Raw genomic sequence first — 19,223 nt, 5'->3', positions numbered from 1 at the left:
AGGTGCTAGAAGGATGAGGGTGGCTGTGGAATCTATGGGTGTAGAAGTAGGAGTTTGCAGTCAGCATAATCAGACACATGGATGCAGTAATGTAGCGTGCATTGTGGCTGAAAATACAATGGACCTCAATACTTCAGTAACAGTAGGTAGAGTGCATCAACATGCTTCAGTGATAGGTACACCTACTCAAATGGATTCAACACGGGTGGCCCGTCATAGTTATGCTATAAAAAGAACAAGGTCGAAAACACAAGGAGTTAGAAGCGTGAGGGTGGCTGTGGAATCTATGGATGTAGAACACGGCGTTCGTAGACAACAGGACCAAATGTATGGGCACAGTAATGTAGCGTCCATTGTCGAAAATACAATGGATGTCAATACTTTACCAACTGTAGATAATGAGCATGAACATGCTCCAGTAATAGGTACAACTACTCAAATGGATTCAACGCGGATGGCCCGTCGTGTTTATGCTATACAAAGAACAAGGTCGAGAACACAAGTTGCTAGAAGCAGAGAACAGAATCAAATGCATGGACACAGTAATGTAGCGTGCACTGTTGAAAATACAATGGACCTCCATACTTCACCAATAGTACGTAATGAGCATGAACCTGCTCCAGTAGTATGTACAACTACTCAAATGGATGCAAGCAGGGATGCTACTCATTTAAGAGCCCGAAGGCGTGTTGTTCACAACAGGGCTGTGATTTTGGGTGCAGGGGGGAGCCTCTCTATCTTGCATACTTTTTCGTTAAGGGAAAATGTAGAGCATCCTTCTTTGTATCCACTGGTCTTCAATGCTCCTTCTGTTCATGCACTTGGATCCATGGATCATACATGCAGCTTTTGTCAAGCTCAACTGTGGAAACAAGAGACGCGAATGCATATGCATCAAGTTGTGGGCAAGCATTGTTGCAAAGTTGGTCGTGTGTCATTGTTGTCATTAGAAGAACCACCAGAGATTTTGAGAGTTCTATTGCACGGACATGATGCTAGAAGCAAACTATTTAAGAAAAACATTAGGGCTTATAATAGTGCCATGGCATTTGTTTCATTGGGAGCTCATATTGATCAAATGTTCCATGGGAATGGGGGTATACAAAACTTTCGGGTCCATGGTAGTGTGTATCATCAGATTGGAAATTTATTGCCCGATGAGGCTAGGCAAGAGATGCCACGTTTTGCACAGTTGTACGTGTATGACACTGATCATGAACTAGAACACCGTTTACATGGGATGCCTGGTTTGGATCCAGGCATTTTGGAGTTGTTGCAGAGGATGATGCACGAGTGCAATCCATATGCCAGTGCACTGATGGCTATTGGGCAAGTGCTAAGAACAAATCCACATACAAACCTGAGGATGGTTATTTGTGAGAGCCGCTCCACCTCAAGGCAGTACTTGGCTCCTATGGCTAGCGAGGTTGCTGCAATCATGCCAGGACAAGGGGATGACTTCGATATTGGAAATCGGGACATTCAGATTTTTAGCTGCAATGGGTTTGTGCGTAGAATATCTAATTTGCACCGATCATACATGCCTCTCATGTATGTTCTTTTGTTCCCTTGGGGGGAAGATGGTTGGCATCCATATATCCCATATAGTGATGTTCCTAATCACACACCATTGCACGAGATACGTGGACAGAGTTGTGTCACCCAGAGACAATACTACGCATATCGTTTGCAAGTGAGATATGATACAAATGCATGTCTTTTGCGTGGGGGTAGATTGTTGCAGCAATACATGGTTGATGCCTACAGTAGCATGGAAGAGTCCAGGTTGGTGTGGATACGAAACAACCAAGCTTCCCTACGCGCGAAGTCTATCAAGGGTTGATGGACATGGTGAATACAGCTGATGGGACACGTACTGTGCTTGGCAATGCTGTAGGGCGTAGGGTGGTGTTGCCTTCTTCTTTTACGGGAGGGCCTCGGTATATGTGTCAGCTATACCAAGATGCTATGGCAATTGTCAGAAAAAGGGGCAAACCTGATTTATTCATAACATTCACCTGTAATCCCAAATGGCCTGAAATATCTATAGCATTGTTGCCGGGGCAAACTGCGCAAGACCGTCCAGATTTGACAGCCTGTGTGTTTTTTCAAAAGCATAAGGACATGATGCAGTCAATTACAAAACATAATTTGTTTGGGAAGGTGGCTGGATATGTGAGTGTCATAGAGTTTCAAAAGAGAGGTCTGCCACACTCACACATATTGTTGATATTAGAAAGTGGTTTCAAACCCGTGGAGATCGGTCACTATGACCGATTAGTGTGTGCGGAGTTGCCAGATAAGGCTATGTTCCCAGAGTTGCATGATATTATTGTGCAGTGTAATGTCCATGGTCCGTGTGGTGCACTAAATCCATCTGCATCTTGCATGGTTGATGGAAAATGCATTCGTCATTATCCACGTGGATTCTCACAGACGACTACTGTTGGCAATGATGGCTATCCAGTTTACATGCGTCGTGATGATGGTAGAAAGATATGTGTGAAAGGGGGTGTGATTGATAATCGTTGGATTGTGCCATTTAATCCTTTCCTCTCCGTGAAGTACAAGGCACATATAAATGTTGAAATATGCTCCACAATCACTGCAGTTAAGTATTTGTATAAATATGTGTACAAAGGTCATGATAGAGCCATTATCAAGATGCAGGCAAATAATGCAGGAGAGCAAGGGCATTTGCACAACATAGTTGATGTTTGCATTGATGAGATTAGTAGTTACTTAGATGCACGTTACGTGTCAGCATCAGAAGCATGTTGGCGGATTTATGAGTATGCCACGCACGATGAAAAACCTGATGTGCAAAGATTGCAGGTTCATCTTCCAATGCACAATAATGTCATCTTTAGAGATGATGATGATTTGCAAAATGTTGTAGGCAGGGAACAAAATCAAAAGACCACCCTCACAGAATGGTTCGCTTATAATCAGTTGCAATCTGACGCAAGCAACTTGCTGTATGGTGACTTGCCAGAGAAGTTGGTTTGGAACAAAACCAATAAGCGGTGGACTAGAAGACAAAAGGGGAATACCATAGGTCGGATGTACAATATTTCTCCCTCAGCTGGTGAGCTCTACTTCATGCGTATGCTTCTTAATGTGTGCACGGGATGCAAGTCCTTTGATGACCTACGTACTTTTGACAGCCAAGTGTACCCTACTTTCAAGGCAGCATCCATAGCACGGGGATTGTTGGAGAGTGATGATGAATGGTTTGTGTGTATGCAAGAGGCTGTGTTTTATCAAAATAGTGCACAACTGAGACACCTATTTGTGACAATATTGGTTTTTTGTGAGCCAACGTCTCCTCGACTTTTGTGGGAAAAATTTGCCCTTGAGCTTTCGGATGATTTTTTTAATATATTGGAATCAAGTATGGGGAATTTAATTGGTCATCGTGAACTAGCAATAAAGAAGGCTATATTGCACTTGGAGCACATTCTTCAACAACATGGGCGAAGGTTGGCTGAGTTTGACGGAATGCCTGTTGTAGATAGAACATCTTTGTTAGAAGCTGGAAATGGCTTATTGCAAGAAGAAAGAATGTTTGATTGTGTGAAAGAAGCACAGACTGCCCAGCAAATGGAAATGTCCTTGAATCACTGTCAACGTGCTGCATTCAATCGGATTTTGGCAAGCGTCTATGGAGATAGTGGTGAGGTCTTTTTTCTCGATGGTATAGGAGGGTCTGGAAAGACCTTTCTCTACAATTGCTTGCTCTCTCGATTGCGTGGGGAGGGGCTCATCGCTTTGGCATGTGCATCTTCTGGGATTGCTGCATTGCTACTAGCCAATGGACGCACTGCACACTCACGATTCAAGATACCATTGGAGCTGGATGGTACTAGCAGTTGCAATATTAAGGTTAATAGTCAACTGGCAGATGTTTTGAAGATGGCTAGGCTGATAATATGGGATGAGGCACCCATGACTCACCGGTTTGCTTTCGAGGCACTAGACAGAACTTTACGAGATATCATGTCCAATGAGCAACTTTTTGGTGGGAAGGTGGTATTGTTGGGGGGGGATTTTAGGCAAGTCTTGCCAGTTCTTCCAAAGGCAGGACGAGAGGACATTATCAATGCTACCTTATGCCACTCAAGGATTTGGGGTCACACTACAATATTGAAGTTGACGCAAAATATGCGGGTCCTTCAGAATGGTGATAATTGTGCTGAGCAAGAGTTCATGCAATGGGTTCTGGACATTGGCAATGGGATAAATAGATGTACAAAAGAAGATATTGTTGTGATTCCATCGCATATGCTTTTAGAGACAAAGTCCATGGAAGGCCTCATTGGATGGGTGTATCGAGGGCTTGCAACTGTTTTGGACTGTGCAACATACTTTCGAGAGCGCGCTATTCTTGCACCTCGAAACACCGAGGTTGATGCAATTAATGCTATGGCATTGAATGCAATGCCCGGTGAGGAAAGGGAGTACCTAAGTGCAGACTCAGTGGACAACTTAGGGGGAGATTCCTTTTTGTTTGCAGTCGAGTATTTGAACAGTCTTGATCTTGGTGGTGGATATCCCCCGCATCGGTTGGTTTTGAAAAGGAATGCTCCTATAATTTTGTTGCGTAATTTGAATCCTCGCCAGGGTTTGTGCAATGGGACACGGTTGATATGCAAAGAGTTTCACACAAAAGTGTTAGAAGCTGAAATCATTACTGGTAACAATGCTGGTGATAGAACGTTTATTCCAAGGATAACATTCATTCTGACCAACCTTAAACTTCCATTCGACATGAGGAGACGACAATTTCCTATCCGATTGGCATTTGGCATGACAATCAATAAGTCACAGGGTCAAACATTGTCAGTTTTGGGGCTGTACTTGGCGACACCGGTATTTAGTCATGGCCAATTATATGTGGCATTTTCACGTATCCGAGCATCAAATGCTGTTAAGGTTTTCATTTCGCAGGGTGCGTCTGATGCCAGGGGTGAGGAGATGGATAATACTTCTACCGCAAATGTTGTGTACAAGGAAGTTTTGCAATTGGCAACAGCAAGAGCCTAGGAATATGACATTGCTCTTTCAAGCCCTCCTCAGACTTTCTTGGGTGGAAAATTTTCATTTCGGTAATCTTTGTATAGCTTTTTTTAAGTTCTTTCAATATTCCAACTATCATAGGTCTTTTGGGAATGTTGGCTATTTATACAAAGATAGAGTGAGACGTAATGTTTGGATTTCATTTTTCATTTGAGTTATGGGTTTGTAATACACTAGAGGCTATTTTCTCTTCAAAGCCTATTGTCTTTTTTCAGTATATGTAGATTTACACGTTCATTCTTTTTTGCAATGTGATAGTATGTCTAGGCAATTCACGTTTGTCACCGAAACAAGAGCACAAGTGCAAGGTACATAGTTGCTTGACAACCATGTTTTATGTTGACACATTTAATAGTATAGTCACTCACTTTTTAGAAAATTGTAGATCCTGCGGGTTGGGGATCTCTGGAGAGCGCGCAACTGTTGTTGGATTTGCTTGAGCTGGAGAGCTACCTTGGGTAAGAACTGTGTACATTATTTAATGCTTTATTTTTGTTAAAACAAAAGTTTTTTTGGATTATATTTGAGTGGGAAAACATGCTATTGTTTGTCTTTTAGGAGTATTCCTGATTCAAGGTTTCTAATGAATCTCCACGTCCACAATCCTTTGGATGGACGAGTCCATTTGGGATATTACGCTGTCCTGGCTTGCCGGCTTCATAGGGGTGATGGACCACAGACCATCACTGTTCGCTGGCTAGGATACTATGAATGTGTGCGGACACGAATTTTCTATCGAGGGCAAAATGGGGACTACACGTATACCTTTCTCAGCGTTGTTGACAGCCCTTTGCGTCTGAGTAAGTACTCTAAAGAATGAGTTGGGTTTTACCAACATACATATATAAAACTTTTATGGCTCAATAATTATAGTTCCTAAATTATCTTTCTATGTGATGCTGGTCCAGATACGATTGTTGGTACTCCGTTGTATGTTCGTAGCCGCGGTGGACGCGGCGGACGTGGTGGACGTACAATGAGTGGCCGTCGCAGGCTTTTCCCTGCAGTACATGGCCGCAGACTTTTCCCTTAGGGATGTTTGTGTGTGTATTGTAGATTTTGTATGTTCAGTTATGACTTTACTTTGCGGTTGTGTATTTTGATATATCAATCAGTTCTTTGATGTAGCTATTGCATGTTCAGACATGTGACGGCACTTTTGGATGTGATATTTTTTGAAGTACTATGTCATAGAGAAGTTTATTTTGGACGTGGCCGATGTGGAGTACATGGTCGGCACAAGCTTTTCCCTATAGTGCATGGCCGCAGACTTTTCCCTTTAAGGATGTTTGTGTGTCTACTGTAGATTTTGTATGTTCAGTTATGATTTTTGTATGCAGATGTGTATTTGGACATATCAATGAGTTCTCTGGTTTCACTTTTGGATGTAATATTTTGAAGTACTATGTCATAGATATTTTTATTTGGTTATAATATGTTGCTGGATTAAGACATTTTAGCATCTTAAGACCCAACAGAGCGGGTCGCTAGCCCGTCGTAGACGGGTCAGGTTACTCGAAAGAGTTTCACACGAGAGTATTAGAAGCTGAAATCATTATTGGTACCAATGCTGGTGATACAATGTTTATTCGAAGGATACTCGGGGGGGTCACTCATCATATGTAACCCTATCACGTGAGTTCAAAAGAAGGATATTTTTTATTCCTAAAATTTACAGAAATAAATATACATAAGGGACTATTTAAAATAGTTTTGGAAAAAATTTACAGATTTGTATAGAAAAGGGGTACATTTTATCAATGAAAAAATTTACAGATAAGGGATTTTAAATATAGGCCTTGAACGCACGTGATATAGAGGGTTTATAGATAGTGACCCCCCCGAGGAAGGATAACATTCATTCCGACCAACCTTAAACTTCCATTCGACATGAGGAGACGACATGAGCGCAGGTGCACGGTACATAGTTGCTTGACAACCATGTTTTATGTTGACATGTTTAATGGTATAGTCACTCACTTTTAGAAAATTGCAGATCTTGCGGGCTGGGGATCTCTAGAGAGCATGCAATTATTGTTGGATTTGTTTGAGCTCGAGAGCTACCTTGGGTAAGAATCATGTACATTGTTTGTTGCTTTATTTTTTTGTTAAAACAAAAGGTTTTTTTTCGATTATATGTGAGTGAGAAAACATGGTATTGTTTGTCTTTTAGGATTGTTTGTGATTCAAGGTTTCTAATGAAACTCCACGCCCATAACCGTTTGGATGGACGAGTCCATTTGGGATATTACACAGTTCTAGATTGCCGGCTCAATAATTATAGTTCCCAAATTATCTTTCTGTGTGATGCTGGCCCAGATACAATTGTTGGTACCCCGTTGTATTTTCATAGCCATGGTGGATGTGGCGAATGTCGCAGGCTTTTCCCTACAGTACATGGCCGCAGACTTTTCCCTTAGGGATGTTTGTGTGTTTGTTGTAGATTTTGTATGTTCAGTTATGACTTTATTTGCGGCTGTGTATTTGGATATATATCAATCAGTTGTTTGATGTAGCTATTGGATGTTCAGACATGTGATTGCACTTTTGGATGTGATATTTTTGAAGTACTCTGTCATAGAGAAATTTTTTTTTGGACATGGCAGATGTGGAGTACATGGTCGGCGCAAGCTTTTTCCCTATAGTACATGGCCGCAGACTTTTCCCTTTAGGGATGTTTGTGTGTCTATTGTAGATTTTGTATGTTCAGTTATGACTTTGTTTGTGGATATGTATTTGGAAAGAGTTTCACACGAAAGTGTTAGAAGCTGAAATAATTACTGGTACCAATGCTGGTGATAGAACGTTTATTTGAAGGATAACATTCATTCCGACCAAATGGTACCAATGCTGGTGATACAATGTTTATTCGAAGGATAACATTCATTCCGACCAACCTTAAACTTCCATTCGACATGAGGAGACGACAGGAGCGCAGGTGCACGGTACATAGTTGCTTGACAACCATGTTTTATGTTGACATGTTTAATGGTATAGTCACTCACTTTTAGAAAATTGCAGATCCTGCGGGCTGGGGATCTCTAGAGAGCATGCAATTATTGTTGGATTTGCTTGAGCTCGAGAGCTACCTTGGGTAAGAATCATGTACATTGTTTGTTGCTATTTTTTTGTTAAAACAAAAGGTTTTTTTTCGATTATATGTGAGTGAGAAAACATGGTATTGTTTGTCTTTTAGGATTGTTTGTGATTCAAGGTTTCTAATGAAACTCCACGCCCATAACCGTTTGGATGGACGAGTCCATTTGGGATATTACACAGTTCTAGATTGCCGGCTCAATAATTATAGTTCCCAAATTATCTTTCTGTGTGATGTTGGCCCAGATACAATTGTTGGTACCCCGTTGTATTTTCATAGCCATGGTGGATGTGGCGAATGTCGCAGGCTTTTCCCTACAGTACATGGCCGCAGACTTTTCCCTTAGGGATGTTTGTGTGTTTGTTGTAGATTTTGTATGTTCAGTTATGACTTTATTTGCGGCTGTGTATTTGGATATATATCAATCAGTTGTTTGATGTAGCTATTGGATGTTCAGACATGTGATTGCACTTTTGGATGTGATATTTTTGAAGTACTCTGTCATAGAGAAATTTTTTTTTGGACATGGCAGATGTGGAGTACATGGTCGGCGCAGGCTTTTTCCCTATAGTACATGGCCGCAGACTTTTCCCTTTAGGGATGTTTGTGTGTCTATTGTAGATTTTGTATGTTCAGTTATGACTTTAATTGTGGATATGTATTTGGAAAGAGTTTCACACGAAAGTGTTAGAAGCTGAAATCATTACTGGTACCAATGCTGGTGATAGAATGTTTATTTGAAGGATAACATTCATTCCGACCAACCTTAAACTCCCATTCGACATGAGGAGACACGATTTTTTCTATCGAGGGCAAAATGGGGACTACACGTACACCTATGTGAGCATTGTTGACAGCCCTTTGCGTTTGAGTAAGTACTCTAAAGAATGAGTTGGGTTTTACCAACATACATGTATAAAAGTTTTATGGCTCAATAATTATAGTTCCTCAATTATCTTTCTATGTGATGCTGGTACTTTGTTTGTATGTTCATAGCCATGGTGGACGCGGTGGACATGGTGGATGTGGAGTGAATGGCCGTCGCAAGCTTTTCCGTGCAGTACATGGCCGTAGACTTTTCCCTTAGGGATGTTTGTGTGTCTATTGTAGATTTTGTATGTTCAGTTATGACTTTATTTTGCGGCTGTGTATTTCGATATACCAATCAGTTCTTTGATGTAGCTATTGCATGTTCAGACATCTGTCTACACTTTTGGATGTGATATTTTGAACTACTCTGTCATACAGAATTATTTTTTTGGACATGGTGGATGTGAAGTACATGGTTGACGCAAGCTTTTCCCTATAGTACATGGCCGCAGACTTTTCCCTTTAGGGATGTTTGTGTGTCTATTGTAGATTTTGTATGTTTAGTTATGACATTGTATGGGGATGTGTATTTGGACATATCAATGAGTTCTCTGGTTTTACTTTCGGATGTAATATTTTGAAGTACTATGTCATAGACATTTTTTTTGGTTAGAATATGTTGCTGGTTTCAGACATTTTAGCATCTTGAGACCTGGCGGAGCGGGTCACTAGCCCGTCGTAGACGGGTCAGGTTACTCGTCAATACCAATGATGACGACTCTAGTTCCATTTTCATGTTTCCTCGATCGCCTTTAATGTGACGATCTCAGCCACTGGAACTTAGTGACCATTCATCGAAGCTCGTAGATTAAAAAAGACAAATCCGGCTACCTCAACATAACGTGGCCTTGACGCTTTGTCGTGAATATGCCTCGATTGCAAATAATTTCTTCTCTAACTTCTACTGATCTCTTTGATCACGAGTTCCCCTTACGTTCGTTTGTAATTCGGTTCATCATCAGTTTTCTGAACGCCCTTGCTATCCATCCTAGTTAGGACAAAATTCTACCACTATAGTATGAATTAGCTTCCAAACGTAGATCATGCTGTTGTGTGGGGCATAAAGAGCATGTTCTTTGCAGAGTTGCGGGCAAAATTCATGGGGCTCTCACTTCCCTTACGCCCTGCTCCCTATTGAGCATGCACTCACTGCATTCTTTGAAGTTCTGTTTCCAAGTATTGCCACGTAAGTTTGCAAATCCTGAAGAAGCTCAAGAGAGCACCTAGGGAAGAGAATCCACCACTTCGTTAAAGAGTCAGGTTGAGTAGCGATCTCAACCTGCCCTCCCATCAACACAGATTCCACATTAGATATGCTGCTGCGATTACTCATGGAGCGCAATCTGACAGTTAATTCGAATTCGCAACACTTCCATAATAAAGAGCTTCTTTGCGGGTGCTTTGACGGTCAATTTGAAGCCGAGTGGAAAAATTATATAGCTTCCATAGTAAAGGTGTCGGGTATCGAACTCTCAAATGCGTACATTGGTAGCGAGCTTCAAGCTGACCTGGGAAATATAAGCTTGAATAAAGACAGCTCCGTTACTAACATGTCCCATTCTTAGAGTTGGTATATCACAGTTTGCTAGTTGGAGACAGCCCAGATGCGCCCAAGAATTTCGTATGCCGCCCTTGAGCTACAACTTTACCTGTTGCCTTTCCTTTTATGTCAATGGATAGGACCGCAAGGTTCACTACTTCTTGGAAATGAAAAGACGCCCAAAATTAAACATCTATACTCGTGAATTTACAGGAAATAGCATCCAAAAAAGAAACTAACCTCCGCGGGTGCTTCTGCCATGTATGAAACATTAATTTCAACAAAAACCCCGACGTGCGTGCGGCCGATCCGATGATATCTACGACCCAGACAATAGCTCCATTGAGGAGCAAAGCTATAGGGGATTGTATTCTGAGGATGATTGGGAGGCTGTTGCGGATGCGTTAGAGCTGCATCCCTCGCCAGACAAAGTGTCAAGCACAGGTCGATCTCAATTGCTCAAGGATATTGCTCAAAAGGCACAGCAAAAATGTCCCAAATTCTCTAGCGATAAAAATGGAAACATACTTGCTCAGTAGGGAAGTGAGCAAGTCCTTGAGTATTTCCTTCTTGTGATTTCATGGATATGATTGTTTTCCATTGCTCAATCGTTATGTGTTTCATTGTTCCTTATAGACCCAAACTTTTCATGATCATGGGCATCCTCATCGTTGCATTCCAAGAGGTTTGGGGATCCATATTTTAGCTCCTTAATGATCTTTGTGACAAAAATCACATCAGATCAGAGTCTACTTGATGGTTTTCTACAATTAACTTTACCTCCATAAGCATGCATTCAATTTTTTGTTAAGCAGCCATGAAAATCTTTATGGTCTTCAAAGTTCACATGCATGCAAGCTAGGTATAGTTGCATGCAATCTACACATCATTATAGTTGCTTAGAAGCAATGTACCATTCGTTAGCCCGCCTCTGTGTATTCGGTTACAGCTTATGATTGATCCACGCATGGCTCTTTCGCCTCCTTCTCATTCTCAAACTTCAATCCAGATTTCATAGTAGTCCTACGTATCGATCTATTATAGTAGGCTAGGCCGCTCTCGTTTTTCCATTCCAATATTCGATCGTTAAAATCCTTATGAAGATCTCAATTGATTTGGCATTTAACTTGTCAAGCCTAGCTTTCGGATTGATACATTATTTAGGCAAGGAGAATTCTTGGCAATTTTGGTACATGTTATAAATCCGTAACATTTCTACATATTTACATTGTAGGTATTGCGACTCATTGATAAACATTATTTCATAAAAGGACGTTCATTAAATAGGTACATTCAGTATTTCCTATAACCTTCTTTATGAAAATAAAAATTGACCCCCATCCTACAACCACTACCCCTGTATAGGCCCAAGATCCACCATCCTCCTTTGTCACTGGCTCCTCTTCCTCTTCCTCTCCATGGGCAGGGCTCATAGACTCCCTATATTTTTGCAGTGCACCTGAGTACCGAGCACAAGGAGGTTACAGCGTGATGTCTGTCGAACAATTGTTAAAGGTAGACAATATGGAGCTTTAATTACTAGATGCCATGGCCCAACTGCCTTAGGTACTTCACACCATTTTGTAGCAAAGGCAAGAGCACACTACCCAAATTTCCTCCACTCTACTATAAGCTCAAGTCAGGGCATGCGAAAGCCATACACTCATGATCACCGCATAGGCTACCGGGCAAATTGCCTTGGACATAGTAGAGGAGTACATGGCCAAGGTTAAGGATCTTGAAGTGACTATTACAAAGATCAAGGATGAGCTCTCTGCCAGCAAATCCCTGGTTCAGATGGACCAGTTGGACAAGGCAAAATCAAGCCTCAGAACCATGGAAGAGCGACGAACATAGGTCGATGAAATGTATGCAAGGTGTAGGGAGGGGTGTGAATGACAAATCTAGACACTCCAAGAACTCCTCTCACAAGATTGAATCCTCACCATCGCCTTATAGACAAAAATGAGTACTTTCATACCTCTAGAAGCCCACAAGAGTCTGCACTAGAAGACAAGGAGCAACAAGAGTTTACCATGTACAGGGAGCTCTCCGCACAGCTCGCCACCTACACCCCATCCCCACACACAATCCCCCAAACCCTACAGATGCACTATAATGTAGTTCATGCACAAAATATTTCTTCCACATCAATCTCACCGCCCCCCTCTCTCGTCTAACGCACTCCCTACCATCCTCACCGAAATCCCAACCACTATCACCTTGTTCTAGCTATGTCCTACTTTTCACTAGATCTTCAACCCACTAGTCTCTAGTCCCTCCTTCTAATCTTCAGACCTTAGCCACCCACCCCATTCTCTCAAACTTCCAAGTATGGTGTCGAATAAATCACTTAGTCCACTAATTATCCATAGGACGATGACGTGATGCAGCTCGCCAAGCCTAAAGAACTGCGCCCATGGGTCTATACTCCCAAAAGCATATGAGCTGACATCGGCTGGTGGATGCATACCTATGGCTATGCTTTAGTAGTTTAAACTCAAATACATTTAGCTACCTATCACTCCATGACCTATCACCTCCTTGGCATCTTTATTTTGTTCAACAAAGTGCTATAAGCTCTCCATAACTCACACGAGTCCTTGGTGAACAATTTTGAAACAATCCATGTAGCGTATCCTGAAGTTGTCACTAAGGAGGATGGTCAAGAAGCCATCTTAGTCTTCAATGCCACTGCCCCACCTGCGAATATTCCTAACCCCAATCCCATGCTCATAGCCACCCATTAATCCTGTCTCGCCTCCCCTTCCCTGCATAAACTATCCCAAGTACTCCTCCAATGCCTCCAACACTAGCAACGCACAACATGAGACCTCCCAGTCCATGTTATCCAATGCTCTTGTCGACCTACCAGACGAAGCTATCAATACTTGCTGCTGCGGCTGGCCAATCTTGACAGGCCGATCGACCTTTCGATTACTATAGGGCATGCAGAGGAGGACCTCATGCCAAATGTTGATGATGATGTTCCTCCAGCTCCCCCCTCATCACTGCCAAAAGATGTTCAATGGTGGCCCCTGACCTCTAGTCCTTCCAGGACTTACCCAACAATGCTCTCATTCATCACTCACAACTCAAAGTATCATGCCTTTATCTGTATGAAATAATGTAAGTTTGCCCCCTCACTACTTTTATCACTCAGTCCTTCAACGCGATTGTAGGTGAGACAACCCAAAGTGCACACATGGTGGCTACAACTTAGCTCCAGAAGTTACTATTCCTCTAACCGACATGGATGTAGGTCTCCAACCTTGCTAGCACATCCCATTTTTGAAGGAGGAGCAATTTTGGTGCTATTATCATAGTGCACCCCTTGACATCCCCTCTATATGCCTTGGAGTGACGATTTTCCTGGTCCCACTTCAGGGAGTTGCAAAAGAAATACCCCAACATTATATACAACTTTCCTAAGTACAACTTCCCCAAAAAGATGATGCAAGAAGGATTTTGCTTTTGCCTTCAATCATTCAACGATACTCATGGCTTCGTCCCCGACCCCGCAGTGGTGACAGCAGTACACTTCAACTACCTTATCCTCATGCTGCTCCGAGATCTCCCCACCCACTGTCGTCCAATTGATGACAAACTTCACAATCTCAACAACCAAATTTTCTTTGAGCCTCACATTGGCCCCTCCCAATTCCAAGACTTGCGCCTGTACCTTCGGATTGGAAATCTCCATGGTAGTCATATTTGAACATTTGAGAACATGCATGCCACCCACTTCTAGAAGTACCAACCTTATTTCTCAAGGATCACCCCATGGCAATTGGACCACTACATAGTACTCCAGATAGCAGTCCTCTCCACTCACTTATTACTATAGCAGCGCGAGGACGACTCAGCAACAACAACAAGAATGGGGGCATGTTAATAGCCATTGAGCATGCTAACGGTGGATCTGGCCCATCCAAACCCTACAGGTTTTGAGCCACAAATGGCTCAGTTTCGAAGTAGTCATCGGGATCACCCAAATTGGCAAGGGTAACACAAGAGCCATTTGATCCCGTATATGGATAACAAAAGAGACATGTGAAGGTAGAGAGAAGGTTGTGAGAATCAGCTTATGCCTTGGTGCCATATGGGCCCAAGTGGTTGTAACAAAAGAGAGAGAGAGTGGTACAAGGAATAGGGTTGGCCCTCCCTTTAAAAGGTGACATGTATAAAAGGCCAAGGCGTTGACTTTGGTCTTCATTATTGTATGCAACCTTTGAGAATTACAAGCTCTCTTCTAGCTCATGTGTTGAGATGGAGGTTTTCTTGCTCTCCTTGTTTGCCTTTGGTATTTGCAACGATTCCCCTTCACCTTCGTCTCCTTCTCCACCCCTTCCCTTCTTCCCTCCCCCTCCTGTCTCTCTTTCTCATCTCCTTTTCTTGGTGGAAACCCCATTGCAATGATCCGATAGGCACTCGAGTGACATGAGTGAAGGATTCAGTATGCAAGTCTCCCACAAGGAGTAGCACAGGAGTTAGGAGCTCCATCGGCACACTTCCAGCATCCCCATGACATGTGTGTTTCCGCCAAACAACATGCAAAACAAGGCCTAGAAATCCTCACCTACGCTCATTGCACATGCACCATGAGACCTCATAATGTCATTAGTCTAAGGTCATCCCCTAGTCGTATCAATAGAGGCCACCCTTGATGTTTCTTGCACTGCCTAATCATATTAATTAAGCCCTGTATTGTGCCCCCTCATTCTCAATTAACCTATGAAATTATCAATTGACCTATTTGATCCACCTGGCCTTGCATCACTCCCTTCTCCCTCCTCTCCCTATGCTCCCTTGCAGTCAGCCGTCTCCTCCCTCCCTCTCCCTCCCCTTCCTCTCCCTTGCGCTTAGTCCTCTTGCTCCCCTCCCTCTCCCTCCACTCAGCTCTCCCTTCTTGTTCATCCTCCTTCACTGTTGCTCATCACAGTGGTTGGAAGGCTTTCACAGGCCCCCTTCTCCTTTGACCTTCTCCCTTCAACCTACCCTGCTCTTTATAGTAGGCTGTAAAAGCCTATTCCATCCAATTAGGGACAATTGATGATACAGGGAACCCCTCCTACCACCCAAGGGCAATATAGGGCTCAAAACCTTCCGTTACCCCCACCCATCCTAGTACCTCAACCACCTTCACCCCGGATCACTGCTATGAATCAAGAGACAGTGGAAGAACTGCCCAGTGATTGGGAAGAGCCAGATCTTACCCTCTTAGTGGGTTATTATTCACAATATGGGAGTCCTCCAAACCAGTCTAGTTATATAAGTCATTGTATTATGGAAGATGAACAGTATATTATGGTCTATCAAATGGCTCCCATCTCTTAGAAGCCTAGGGATATGAACACCTTGACTCAAAGACCACCAGTATAGTGGTATACATGATAAGATCCCCACTAGGCTAGTGAGTGTCCACACAAGTCACTAGCCAATCAGCCACAGTGTCATGCTCTAAATGCCAAGGATCTCACCTCTTGAGAGATTGCTCCTATAAGGTGAGCAACCCCTAATAGTGACAACTACCACCAATTCAGGTGCACCATTGTGTTTTAGATGTGGGGTGGATCATCTCTAAAAAGATTTCCCTTCCAGAATGGCCACCGATCTTAAGACTGCCATTAATTTGCTGAGTATAGAGAAAGGCCAAGTAACATCGATGTCCCTAAACATGATAACCAGGAGCATTCAGCGAGACAAAGAAATCTACAAGTAGGCCAAATGGGATGATCGATCATTGTGAGAGAAGAAATCCAAAAGCTAATAGATGTGGGATTCATATACAAGATCGAGCACTCATTGAGCATATAGATTTGGTTTCCCCTATAGTCATTGTGATGAAAAAGAATGGCAATATTCGGTATGTGTCACTTTAAAGAAGGTAAATGTTGCCACACAAAAAGACCACTATCTGCTACCATTCACGAGCATGTACTAGAGAGTCATAGGTAAAGAAGCATTTTGATTTCTTGATGTATTCTCTGGTTACAATAGGGTATCCATAGCCCCGACAGATCAACATAAGATGGAATTTGCCACACAGAATGGGGAGTTTATGCATCAAAGAGTAATGCTCCCACAACATTCCAAAGGTTGATGATCACACCCTTTAAAGAATATTTGAGGGACTTTTTAGAAGTGTTCCCCAATGATCTATGCATACATTTGGCATTGTGAGGACACAACGGAAGCTGAGAGGGTGAGAGGGAGCTTGAGAGACACAAGTTTTGGTGGGTGCAGAGAACACCCTAATCTTCTATTTCATCCATATATATATATATGTGTGTTTGAGTATTGTACATAATCGGGGTTAAAGTATAGTGGCCTTTAACCCCCACAACCTCCCACTTAAAGGCCAATGTGCCTTTCAAGGAGAGCAACCAATGAGCATACTATCCAATGCCCATCAATACACAACAATACTCAAACCACTGACTAGGTAGACTCTTTGTCAGCATATCTACAGGGTTATCATCTGTATGAACTTAACAAGCTCTATGCGCTTGTCCTCAAGTACCTCCCTGATGAAATAGTACCTGACCTCAATGTGTTTGGTCTTTGCATGAAAGACCAGATTTTGTGTTAGCTGAATAGCACTCATGGAATCACTATGCAATGTTAGTACACTTGTATGAATCCCCAAATCTCTCACTAGCCGATCAAACCATATAGCCTCCTTGCAACCCTCTATGGCTACAACATACTCGGCCTTTGTGGTAGACAAAGCAATGCACTTCTGTGCATGAGACATCCACAACACTGCACCACCTGCAAAGGTGAACACATAACTAGAAGTGGATCTCCTGCTATCCACATGCCCTGCATAATCGGAATCTATGTACCTAAATACACGTATCTCTCCTCTGCCAAAGCAGATACACACCTCCTTGGTACCCTTCATGTACCTCATGATGCACTTAACTGCCTCCCAATGCCTCTTTCCTAGATTAGCCATATACCGGCTAACAACTCCCATTACAAGTGCAATGTCTGGTCTAGTAGCTATCATAGCATACATGAGACTCCCAACCGCTGACGCATAAGGAACCTTGGCCATCATGGCCCTCTTCTCATCTGATTTGGAACTATCTGCCTGACTCAGTTTCACATATGGAGGCAATGGAGTACTTACTGCCTTCCCTCCCTCCATATTGAAATGCTGCAACACTTTTGTAACATACTCCTTCTGTGAAAGCCAAAGGAGTTTCCTACTCCGGTCACGCGTGATGTGCATACCAAGAATATGACCTGCAGGTCCTAAATCCTTCATGTCAAAGGCCTCATGCAACTTGGCCTTCATATCATCCATATAAAGAGCCAGGAATATCAGGCCATTATCCTGAGCCCTTTTAGTGTAGAGGCAATGATCAATCTCACTTCTTCTGAAACCCTAGGACTGAATGAAGGCATCAAACTTCTGATACCATTCTCTAGGCACTTGCTTAAGGCCATAGAGGCTCTTTTACAGCTTGCAAACCAAATGCTCTTTACCCTTTTCTTCAAAGCCTTCTGGATGTATCATGTAAATTTCCTCATGCAAATCCCCATGCAAGAAAGCTATCTTGACATCCATCTGTATAAGCTCCATATCCTCTATTGCCACAAGTCCAAGTACACATCTAAGTATGGTCATCTTCACAACCGGAGAGAATATCTCATCAAAGTCCACACCCTTCTCTTGCTCGAACCCTTTAGGAACCAAGCGGGCCTTATACTTAGGCACATCATCACATGTGACCTTCATCTTGTAGACCCATTTACATGGCAATGCTTTCTTTCCATGTGGCAAAGAAACCAAGTCCCAAGTCTTATTCTTTATGAGTGAACTCATCTTTGATTGCATAGCATACTCCCACTTGCACTGATCCTCGTGCATCATAGCTTCTCTATAGCAAGAAGGCTCCCCGCAATCAGTAAGCATCACATAGTCTACCCCTGGAACAAATCTCTCAGGCGGTCTAGACACTCTAGATGTTCTTCTCAAGGGCATTTCAACTTGCTGTCCTGCCTGCATATCAGCCACATTTGGCTCATCATTGCCACCAATAGATGATTCATCATTTGCCCTTGATTGTGTACCTGTGGGAGTACCCGGTGGCACCATTTCTTGCACATTCGGTGCATGGATAGCTTATTGTCTATCAACATATGCGGGTGGATTCACATCCTAGAAAGTGATTCTCCTCATTTCCACATCCCTCATGGGTGTCTTATGCATCTTCTTCTCATTGAAGACCACATCATGGCTTCGTATGATTTTATTTGCTTCTGGATCCCTGAGACGATAGCCCATCTCTCCACTTTCACCATAACTAAGAAAGATGCATTTCCTAGACTTAGGATCTAGCTTCTTTCGAAGCTCTTTTGGCACATGTGCATATGCCTCACACCCAAGTATACACAAATGAGAGTAAGAGGGCTTCTTGCCACTCCATGCCGCTTCAAGAATACCACCATCCAAACTCGTGCTAGGTGATCTATTGATCACAGGCACTCTAGTCTTCATTGCCTTAGCCCAAAAACCACAAAAAAGACTTGCATTGGAAAGCATACATTGCAACCTTTCCTAAATGGTGTGGTTTATCTGTTCTGCAACTAGATTTTGCTTTGGAATACATTAGGGAAAAGGGA

Source organism: Dipteris shenzhenensis, chromosome 26 (genome assembly GCF_047967505.1).
Source record: "Dipteris shenzhenensis isolate YYH24624 ecotype China chromosome 26, Dip_SZ_1.0, whole genome shotgun sequence".
NCBI lineage: Eukaryota > Viridiplantae > Streptophyta > Polypodiopsida > Gleicheniales > Dipteridaceae > Dipteris > Dipteris shenzhenensis.
This window is presented reverse-complemented; position numbering follows the sequence as displayed.